This window comes from Chanos chanos, chromosome 3, assembly GCF_902362185.1.
Source record: "Chanos chanos chromosome 3, fChaCha1.1, whole genome shotgun sequence".
Taxonomy (NCBI): domain Eukaryota; kingdom Metazoa; phylum Chordata; class Actinopteri; order Gonorynchiformes; family Chanidae; genus Chanos; species Chanos chanos.
In genome coordinates this window covers 8,683,452-8,695,804 of record NC_044497.1, presented here as the reverse complement: position 1 = coordinate 8,695,804, position 12,353 = coordinate 8,683,452, and positions in this window count along the sequence as shown.

Sequence of the window (12,353 nt, the reverse complement as noted above, 5' to 3'; positions counted from 1 at the left end):
TAACAGTACTGCTTGGAAACTGAATCACGAGTTCTGTCAGTGGAAATACAATCAGGAGAACCCTAATTGTGTTTACGTTGAATAATGCCATTTATATTTGGGGACAAAAAAAAAGAAGAAGAACTCAATCTATCATTCTAAACATACCATGAACGCATTCTCTGGAATAATGTACCATCTCTATTCAATGCATTATACAAGAAAGAATATCACAAGCTCTCTTTTTTTATTGCAAATTCACAGGCTTGTTCACTTCCCTTTGGATATTCCTGGGAGCGCTGAAGCGTGCCTTTGAAAATAAGCAGCTGTTCTATAGGACTGATGAGAGAAAAATCTCATTCTCACCCAGCGGTTTGCACAGACAAATGAGATGGTTGATCTAGACACTGCTGCGCTCTGGACATGATGAATAATATCTGTGTATTCCCAAACTCTCTCAATCAGTCTGACAACGCGCACTAAGTGCTACATGTGTTTCAGGACGCCTAAAGATTGATGTTGCTGTTCTGATTTCGGCTGTTTTCTGCTAGTGCTGTTTGAGCAAAGTAAAGAGCTGCTCACTTTCTCTGTGAGATAAAGAGACTTTTTTTTTTTTTTTTTTTTTTTTTATAAGGTAATGAAAATGCCTTACTCGCTTAGCGATGTTTTATGAACGCCTTTATGTGACATTTGGTCATCTTGGGGTTCATTTTACGCAGGGCGTTTTTTTGGCTTTGGCTTTGGGTTGTGAAGGCCCACGTCGTCAAACAGCAAGGTGCTGATGATTTCTCTCTGGTTTGATTTGACTTGGCTGGTATGTCGGCGAAGGGGGAAAAAAAAAAAAGGTCTTTTTTTTTTTTTTTTTTTTGCCCTCCAGTCTTAAAGAAAGATGACGGAGGAGACATGGGGGACAAATAAATACAAAAGTAAACATCAACAGCGAAGCATTAAATGTAAACACGAGAAGGCGGGGACCGTAAAACTTTTATTTTCGTTCTTTCTCTTTCTCTCTCTCTCTCTCTCTCTCTCTCTCTCTCTCTCTCTCTCTCTCTCTTTCTTTCCTTTCCGCGTCCAGAAGGCTGCACCAGTTGACACCGCAGCCCCATCAAATGACAAACAAAATAGAAATAAATGTTCTAGCCAAGAAGGACTCACTCAGGGGAGCAGCCCCCCTTAAGTGGTGCTGGGAAAGAGCTGAGCCTACATCTGTGAGGCTTGAGTGGCTTCTGCATTAGCTCAACAGAAACAACCCTCTGGTTAGACGAACCTGCTCCCCTCCCTTAAAGCAGTCCCTCCATCATCATGAAAAATAAAAGAGATACAACACGACCACATCAGGGAAGCTTTCAGCCCCTTGCACTGCCAGCCCCTAAATATTTCATGACCCCCTTGTACTTATTTTGGTGAGAATAATTGATCCGGAAAACAGGGCGTCGATGCAGGGGTTGGGTGCCGTGACTCGGAGAGAAACGAAGCAGCAGCGTCTGTAACCTGCGGCACGCTGGCTGCGGTGTTTGCGCAGCTCCCAGCAGGTACGCGTCTGAAATAGAAGGTCGCCACACACCAGAGGGTTGGCGTGGTTTGAGGCGCTTCCTATCTTCCAAAGATTTATCTTTCTCATTCTTGCCCCACCCAAGTTCTTAACCCTGCCCCCACCCCCACCCTCACCCACTCACCCACCCACCCACACACATGCGCGCGCACACACACACACAGACACACACACACTAACACGCACACCCACACACAACCCACCCCCACCCACTCACACACACATTCACACGCACACACCCACACACTCACACGCACACACATACACACAGACACATGCGCATCCCCAACATGAAGGTTGAGTTATACATGCGTTTATATTTTGAAAACAGAAAGCATTACTGAGCTAAAAGGCGTAAACAAATGCAAATCAGTCTAATCTGTTTTGAGTGAGCGTTCAGTCAACGTGAACACACGCATAATTATACCTGCAATTAGCATCAATTTAAGAGAGATTGCAGGCAAAGGTAATATTAATTTAAAAGATGTCAGCTTTACCAAGCATTGTAATCAAATGTTTTGTTTCACGGTATACACTAGGGTCAAACTTCATCATTATTTTGTCAGTGCAGACATTACCACAAGCGTGACCTCGGCGGCAGAGAAACAAAAGCAAAAAAAAAAAAAAAAAAAGTCAATGGAAAGATGGCAAAGCAATATCTGAAACCGAATGCGGAGAAACAATCTTATCATAAAAGAAAAGAAATGTAGTCACAGCCCTGCACATATTCTCTCTGTCGCTCGTGTTATAACTGCTGTCAACCTGAAATGAAACGCCATCTGAAACGCCGCTCAATTTTTTTTTTTTTTTTTTTTTACAGAATTGTAGCCTGAGGTCACTACTTTTTTTTTTTATTGTTATTGTTATTATTTAGACTCTCATCTCCAGCGCAATGCAATTGCAGCTTGAGTGTTTGACATGTTATTGATTTATTTGGTGAGGCTGGGTGCGGGCAGGCCTCCCGTGTTAAGAGACGCTCTGAAGAATGCACAGAGGTAATCAGTGGAGAGTGGGAGCCAGCAAAGCCACCAGTCTCACATTCCCCAAGCACCAACCACACACTAATCACTGACCCCTAATAACCCAATTCAAAGAAACTGAGACAATGGCTCAGTATTCACAAAAACCACTTTAACATTTTCAGAGAGACAATTACTATTTTGCTGATGAGTGCTTTTTTTTTTTTTTTTTTTTTTTTTTATTCCCTGCAAGTGCTGTTTCAGTAATGGCACAAGTTATTTTCTGTATTTTTTTTTTTGCATTAAGATGGCTGAGTAAGGATCTAAAGGGCATTTATTCACTTTGCTAAGGAAAGAGAAGGAAATAAAAAGTCTTTGGTGGACAAAAAAAACTGCTGTAATGTGGAGAGGATCTAAAAAGAAATGAGAGCAAATAGTAATACATCTCAAATCTCATTTCAATAATTACACACGATGCTGGCCAGAATCAGACCAACCCTTTCCACAGCACAACACACTGTGTCAGGAATGGCTGTAGACTGCTTTGTGGATCAATGCACTTTATCAGAACAGGAATGAGAGTGATGAACAGTAAACAAAAGCTTTAATGCAGCAGGTAGGTGTGTGGTGTGATAGATTGAACTTAATACTGGCCAGATTTCTACACGAGAGAAAATATAAAACGAGATTGGAATGGACAATCAATGCCAATATTTACCACAGAAAATGCCGCCACTATCTATGAATCTAAAATGGGATAAAAACACACTTCGCACACAGCTTTCCGTGTTGTGGAGAAAGCGTAAAATCGTGTTGCTGACGACTGTGAGTCACCCGTGACAGTGATTTTTGGCCAACGCATGACCCAAGGTTCATTATCCAGCGATTATTCATAACAGTTTATACAACCATCTGCCAAAGAGAGATGCGGCCAGGCATCTGTCATTTTAAAATGACACATATAAAATGGATGATTCATTTTTCCAGTTTTCTGTCTCTCTTTCTCTCTCTCACCTCCACCAGATAGTAGGCTAACCATGAATATTTTAGAGAACCTACATACAGATTATATTCATCTATTACTTAAGGTTATTTTATGTCCTTCCAACACCACAGAATTTTAGCAGACTCATGTGCCCTCTTATATGTGACCGTGTGCCGTGTGATTTTCTAGACTGTGACAGTATGAGAGTTTCTTGCGGCCAAAGTAATTCTCCGAGGTTTGTAGGCACCGACTGCTGAGGGGACACATATCTGCCATCTGCTCTGGGTCCTGGGGGAGACCAGGACCAGAAGTTCTCTACATGAACAGTCAACACAATGTGTGGTAAGGCAGCTGCTGCAGGAGAACGAACCTGACAAGGCGGGATAACGGACCTGACATTCTCTTAGTCTACGTGCCATTCTTTTTGCCCGGGCTGTCTCGGATTGATCAAGCCAAGTTAAGTCCTTATCTGCACTCAGGGTTAGATGCAACACTGTTTTATAATGAGGAACGTCAAGGCCAGTTTCTGTTGCGTGAAACGGAATGAGTCGTGTGTAAGGGCAGAGCGTCAGACGTGATGCAGAAACATTAATTTCGTATTAGTGCAATTTTAACACCTTGACACAAATGTATTTTTGCATGCCTCACATTCACAGCTGTTATTCGCTATCATTGGCAAAGTGAATATGGTGGCAGTCTATTCTACAAATATACGGAAATCCCCAGCTATAGCTGACTGAGTCATTCTATAGTGAGCTGATGTATGTATTTATTCCAGAATGACTCAATAATGCTGGACCTGATAACCATGAATGGATTTATTTCTCTCCTCTTGGATCTCATTAAGCACAAGCATATATTGATAATATGCCAGGTTGCTAAGCTGACTCTGTAGAGTAATATCAAATAGTGGAGGAAACAGGAAAAAAAAATTAACTCTCTGTAAGATCATGAACATACACGAATTGCACCTTAACAGGTTTAGACAGCTACTCAATACCTATCAGACATACACATGCAACCCCAGCTGCACTGCACTTATCATAGTGCATGATTAGTAAAATATGCTACATTAGCTGGATCTAGCAGCCTGCAAGAAGGCCTTTGATTTACGGTAAACACGAAAAACATTTGCAACATGCAAAACATGCAGTGTTTCTAAGAATGGTGAAATCACTGTTTACGGTGATTTCACCATGCTGTATGATCCATGCCTCAGTTCAGCCCCGGTAAGACTCGGTGATCACTCTGAAACACTCTGTCCTCGACCATGTCTCTCTTTTTCCTCTTCTCTTCTCTTCTCTTCTCTTCTCTTCTCTTCTCTTCTCGACTCGCATGACACAGTAAAGATTGGGATTGGTCTGCTTTCCTTGAAAAAGAGACGTACTAAATCTCAGTGCCAAGTTGTTTTGTCACTTTGTCACCTTTCAGAGTGATCCTTCTGGAGCTTCATTAGACTAAATAGAGAATAAATGGAGAAAAAAACTAAGGAATTAGCAAGGAGAATATTTCCAGCCTGAAGTATGTTAGGCTAGTCAGGATCCTGCAGAGAGGGCCGTCTGTGCAAAAAAAAACAAAAAACAAAAAACCATTTCTGTCTTTTCCCCTTTCCATTCCAAATGCTTCCCTGTTTCCACTGCCTGTGCTATGGAGATACAGTTTGTCAATTAAAATGTGCCGTGTCCGATCTGAGCACCGTCTGAATTAGACTTCTCCACTGGGAACTGGAACGAAAGAGTGGAATGATCTCACCGTCTTCCTTTCAGGAGGAAAACAGAATAGGCCTACAGGAGCTGAGGAAAGACAATAGGACACAGCTCTGAGGAAACCTGTGGTACTGATTTCAGTGCAGTGCACTGTTCTGCCTGTTTCTGATAAAGTTTCAATAAATATTGAAATGAGAATGACTCCCACAGGGCTCTCTTGCTTAGATGGATCAGGAGCTGAAGCTTGACAGTGACAAAACAGAACAAACTAGAAAAATCGTATCCGCGTTGTAGAACAATACATCAGACAGCATCACAGGTTTATGTAGATGCAAAAAAAAAAAAAAAAATCCATGTCACATCTCCCTGTCACTTTTCCTACCCTGTTAATCAGGTCCATGTAATTACAATGTAGATATTGGCTCTACCATGCCAATTTCAACTGGAGTAAACATTGACATAGGCAGACAGTCATTCCCATGTCTGTCTGTTGCCAAGCAAACCATTCAGCAAAATTTCTGCACAATACAGGATGTCCTTTTCATCGTGAATGGTTGAAGCATGAAGTCGGTTGACCAGAATGGTTGGTTGACCAAACGAATATGACAAATAGAGAGCTGACATGCTTTATGATGAACATCTATATTTGTCAAGACTTAAATTATAGTTCCACATCAACAAACAAGAACTTCTCTGCTCCCACAGGTTTATCAATATATGGGCAGAACCCCAACACAATAGCAGTGGGATTAAACATCTTCTAGATGAAGACTCAGGCAAATGAAATGTTATATGGAATGGGAACCCATGGGAAAGTGTATACTGTATGTGTTATCGTCGCGAAACAGAAATCTCTGAAATGTTTTTTTTTTTTTTCTTCTCAGTGTGGATTCAGCAGTCCGCAGCTGAATGTAAGAACGTGTGTTTGAAGGTCTAATGTAAGATTGCTCTCCGTTAGGCATTCTGTGTAATCAGCGAGGCCAACGCAAAACGATTATCATGGAGTCTGTCAGAATCTGATCCAGTTAAAAGGTACAGCGCGTCTAAAACTGAGACATGACGACTGAAAGAGATGTTGTGAGGAAATAAGAAACAGTGAAAGACAACACTGGAAGTCAATCTCGTAGAAGAGAAACAGACAGCTGACATTGCACTCTACATGCAGTTTCACATTTACAGTCCATTTTGAGTCAATGTTATACTTGGGGGTAAAAAAAAAAAGAAGAGAAAGTTTTAAATGAAGAAACTGAATCAGTTCACGCTCATCGTTTTTCACTGCATTGAGACTTCCATTTCCGTTATTTTTTTAGTGCATGTAGCATAATTAATCTGACATAGTTCTTTAATTTGAATTTTCCATTTATTTTTCTGTATTTGTTCACATTTCTGTCTCAGGCTGTTTATTTATGATTCATCGTTTGCCTTTCATTTCTCTAAATTTTATTTTTACGGTTTGTTAATCATTCTGGGAGAGGCAACTTTTGAGCACATGCTAGATCAACATCTGCTTCACCCCTTTCCCCTCTCATTCTGATGGACAAGGTAATTATGCACCATGTTCTCTGTTCAATTTATCACATGGGCCTATTAACAGTCACAATGTGTGTGTTTTTTTTGTTTTTTTTTTTAAGTTTACTTCTCCTTGTAATAAGTAACTACACTGGTAATTGAATACAAATATTATATTCAGCAGTATTCATGGTCTTTCTGTTATGGAAGACTTTATAACTTTTAGTGGCGCTTGTGCATTGCCAGCAACAGATTGCAATAGTGATGCAGCGTGTGTTGATCATCCAATTGTTTTGGAGTTTGAGGATTCAACAACAGAACACTCCCACTGTTACAAACTGTCATTAGAACAAGAGAAGACACTAAAGGATAATCAAATGTTGGCTTCAATCAACAAATCTGTTAGGTTGTTTCTGTTGTTTCTGTGGTAGCCTGTCTCCTTTTGTAATTACACCTTCATACAGGCATTAAATCCTGTTTTTGTTAAACTATAGAATTTATGTGAATGACCTAGCATAAATTCTCATTCTTAAGAATGTTTTTTTGAACACGATAAATTAGTTCTAGATGAGAACAAGGTCAACTGACGTGTTGTACGTGGGCCTTTTCCCACTCTCTGTCTGATGAACATGACCCATGTAATCGTCATAGCTCCATGTTAGACTGTTTCTCCTCAGAGTTACAGCCTTATGGAAGAGCAACAAATAAACTGCCACAGATCTAGCCAATCAGATGTGCTGATTTCTATTCATTTGATTAGACAAGACAAGAGTCGCTGAGCACCAGCTACATATGTACAAAAAACTTTGCCAAGATGCCTGACTTTTTGTTCCAGAGAAAAAGGCATAGCTGTTTACTGTGTGAGGGCTTACTTATGTATAGGTGATTAATGGGAAGAATTGTTCAAAGAAGAATGGATGTGGATGAAGGGATGATGTTTATTAAGCTGTTCAAAGTGAGAGACAGTCTGTTTTTAATAAGGATTTAACAGTATGGAGTGACAAGCAATGCTTACTTTGATGTGGCTTGTAAAAATAGAGTTGAAATTTGCTAACTTTATAACAAAAACTCACATCTTGTGGAACTCTAGCAAAATATTTAGCCGGGTTTGAAAGCAATTACAGGCCTACAGATTGTGCTGTTATGACCGAAGGTTTTGATAAGCGCCTTCAAATCATCAGATTGTCAGACAAGAATATGTGGTGAACAATATTTGCAAATTCTTTTGTTTTTCTTGTGGCATCCCTCAGGGCCAAAAACGGCAGCGAAAGCATCATTTTCAAATTATACTTCTTTTTTTTTTTTTTTTTTTTTTTTTACGTTTTCCAAGAAAAACAACAGAGAGTGCAGAGAGGTCAATAAAACTGTCAGAGTGAAAAATAAATGGCAGCTGACTCACTTTAATTGGGGACCTGTACTTTAAGAATGAGCTAGCTGTGCCTTGGCTCCCTCTTGTCATAGCAGATTATGATTGAAGGGCCTGTTTCATTAGAAGACAGGAGGATGCTATCAGTCGAGCCGGTGAGGACGCCACCTGGTCCTGACGGCACTAAAAATGCTATCGGCAACGCGGCTCAGACTGGAAGAAGATGGTTTGTCGGGATGTAAAGAGACTGCGTGCCGCCCATGTCTTCATTAATCTAATTAATGAACAACACTGTGATGGAGTAGGGGACTCAAATATCCCATCCTGCAGTTAAATCATGGCGATAACTATGATTTGCATCTGTTTAGCAACTTCCCTATTTTTCACCTTTCAATATATATTTTTTTTTTTCTTCTTTTTTGTTCACATTTATTCTGAAGAGTGTGAGAATCGTGGGACTGTGTAAGCTATTGGCTTTGCTTGTATCTGTCACAGGATTTATTTGTGTGACTTGCTAAGTGTTAAGCTAATGATCCCACTGGATAATACAAAAGCATTCGTCGAGGCGTCAAAAACATGATTTGAGGCACTATTCAGCAATGCTAATGATGAACAAATAATCCTCCACACGCTGATATTTTAGTGAGGAAGGAAAGGAAGGAAACTGAAGTGGGGTTACACTTGCTAACTGTAGCTTCACAGTCTTTATCAGATGCTAATTTTGTCTCGCTCTCGGTGTGTAGCGCAGATGCAGTGAGAGGCTGCGAGGAGTATTTTGCATCGCACTTCGAAGATTTCTCCAACATCCTCAGTTGTCAAGACCCCAAGGCTGTAATTCTCGACAAACAAGAAGGGCAAGGGTAAACGGAGATTTTTTTTTCTTCTTCTTTTTTTTTTTTTTTTTTTCGGCCTGTTCCGTCTCTGGTGGAACCATCTGCTCAACTGCCCTAAGAGCAGAAGACAAGTCCACAGTTCAACAGGGGTCAGAAACGGCTGGAAGGAGAGGGTAGACGTCTGCTTCTGATGCAACTAGAAGATGGAACAGTTCAATAAGAGGCGCCACAGCAGAGAATGAGTGAATACAGCCCACGTTAACATCACAGGATCTGACCCTTGCCTGACTCTAGCTTAATGTTTCAACAATGCAGAAAGATGGACAATAAGCGTCAGGCTCCAATCACCTCCCTGTGTTCACTTTACTGCAATAACTTGGAGTGATGGGCGACCATGTTGACAGAGAAGTAAACCCATGGCACTGAATTAATTTTGAGAATGATAATGGCTTGGGAGAGTGATTCTGGGAAATAGCTTTGTCTAGGAATGGATGTGCTAGCTGTCAGTGTGGCCGCAGTAAATCAGAGAAGAGCGAGAAAAGCGAGATCAAAAAACAGGGAGAGATATCTTTCAACACATCTAACGGCTGATAATAAAAGACTGCAATTAGAAGTATCCAATTACACTGTGCCTCATTAGTCAAGTCTCTTTAAGTCAGCCAACAGAAGTTAAGTCAAAGCACAGACCATACTACTGAAATGAAAAGCTTTTAAAAACAGCACGAGAAGGTCATACAAACATGAGAGGCTGTAGTTTTATTTTGAGAGCGCTTGTTGCATTGAATCACTTTAATGTAAATCCATTGTCTACAGCTGACTGCACACTGTAAATGTTCCAGGATCCTCTTTATTCATCCTCGACATAAGTTTCATCGATCATACTGTACCATCGGCTCCCCTTCTCTCTCTCTCTCCCCCCCCCCCCTCCTCTAACCTTTCCCTGATACTGGAGACATTTTATCTCACCAGGCGATTCACTCGACCCAACCGTTGCTGCGGTCCCCGGACACAGGGACCTCTGCTCCTACTGCGCTCCCCCTGCGTGGTGCATATCCACTAAGCTTGTGGAAAATTACAAACACACACGCAAGGTCACAGTGGAGCCCAGCTCTCGCATGTCTCCCACAGAGCCCATCTGATCCATGCCGATTCGCTGCAATTACCACCCTCAGTGCATCACCTCTGTGTGTGGCTGCAGCTCTGGCGTCCTTTTATTATTTATTTGAACAAATAGGATTACTTTCTGTCTGCACCGGATTGATTGTGGCAAGGGACAGAAGAGAGGGAGCTCGGGGGAGATAGACAGAGTATGAGGAGAGAGGGAGAGAGAGAGGCTGGGACAGAGAGACAGAGAAAGAAAGAAAGAAAGAAAGAAAGAAAGAAAGAAAGAAAGGGAAAGAAGGGGTAAGAAAGGGAAAATAAGCCAGAGGACTAGAAGAGAGAGGGAGAGAGAGAGAGAGAGAGAGAGAGAGAGAGGTCTGCCTGCTATGTCCTCAGAGAACTGATCCACTCTGGTGAGTCAAATGCATGGTTGGACCCATCGTTACTGGCTCAGGTCGGTTTGGCGCCTGACCCGCCCCCGGCTCACCTAGACCCAGACAGGCTAGCAGCACTGTGTTGACATATGCATTCTGTTTGAGATCAGTAGAGTCTGCACAGATAATGTCGGCAACAAAAACAAAAGGATTATTTTCTACACATCAAATATAGAACTAAAATAGGTATTTACAATTCTGAGGCGCAGATACAAGCTACAAGGCGTGCTAACATGCAAACAGAAACGCGCACACACAGAGGTCTGACCCACCACTGGAAAATGACACCTGTCAGAGATTATCATTCAGCCTCTGTTTGATTAAGGGCACAGATCAAAAAGCATCACTCCCTCCTTTTCTCTCCCATCTATCACGCTGCCAAATCACAGCAGAATGACCAGAACACGAAACAGACAGGAGAAAGACTAAAATAACGATGAAAGATATGAGTTATTAGGCACAGAGATACACGATTTAAATCGCTCACTTCCAGGCCTGACTGAGATGGCTCAGTCCCAAAGTTACAAATTAGCATGTATGCTCTTTTCACTTGAGAAACTTCAACTGATTTATGCTATAGAACCAGTGACCGAGGCTTTTGATTCATGATTGCGGTGCTGATAAGTAAAACAGATTTCCCTGCAGTTGTGTAGAGAGAGCTCTCTTTCATCATGTGAACTACCAAGACACTTCAATCTGTGATATTACAAATGTAATCTGGTATTATAAATGATCTCTGCATATAATACATAAATCAAAATCATACACATACTAATGTGTATTTATTGCATGTTGTATGTATGAAATATAAATCCGTTTATATTTGAAGTACTTTAATCTCAGTCCTCTGTAAGACTTTAAATACAGAGACATTTAAAGTCCCCAGAAAGAATACAGTATGCTGTCTCAGTTTGGAAGATGTATCAGTCATCCTCTAAGGAAGAAATACCAGATGTTCATGCCTCATCGAGCACCTTACTTTAATCAGTAACTGTCATTAGCCTAACCAAAAGAGACAGCAGAGTTTCTAAGACGCTTCTGAATAGAGGCTGAGAAGAAACTTCCGGTGAATATTAAGCTTGGCTCGTAAGACCTGACTAAAGCCATATTACACATCAAAGATTCTCATGCACTAACACAACTTGACAGATCAGGATAATTCAAGCACATGCAAGTGCTGCTCATCCCAAAATAAACCTTATATTTATATGAGATACAACAGAGAGCACTAAGATTAGCTAAGTGATCGAGGGGCATCTTTTGAGTTTTTTGAGAGCATGGGCGGAGTAATGTACGTCTGATACATTTACTGTCTAGTGTTGTTAGAAATTCTGAAGCTTTGCTTAGGTTCTGTGTTGGTGAGAGTGAACTGTTTGAGATTTGATTTTAAATTCCTATAGAGATATTTGCAAAAAATCATTCTTTTCTGTTAATCATCATTAAGACTATATTCATGACAGTGAACACACTCAAGGGAAATTAAGATATGTATAGCAGACCAGTTCTAAGACAATGTAGCCAGACATTTCTCTTCCACATTGAACTCACATTACTGGTTTACATGAAACCTTTGTCTCTACGTTGTAAATTCAGCTATTTAAAATTTGGTCAATGCAACTTCAACTGACAAGCTTAACCAAATCTGCTATTCTGATTAAACGCACAGGTTCAGTGATTTTTTTTTTTTGTCTTTCCTCTTTTGTACCTTTGTCATGACTCACAAACCTCATTGCAACTTTGCAAGACTAAAAAAAAAAAAAAATCCAATTTAGGAAGCTGGTTAGGCAGTGACTGATCTCTGTGCTGGAAGGACGATCTAAAAGATGGATCAACCATCTTATATCATCTTGTGGCGTATTGAGTGGTATCAGATAAATGTACTTGCATAGTTTTTGTACCTAGTGTGAAAGCCATTGTATTTTATTCTCA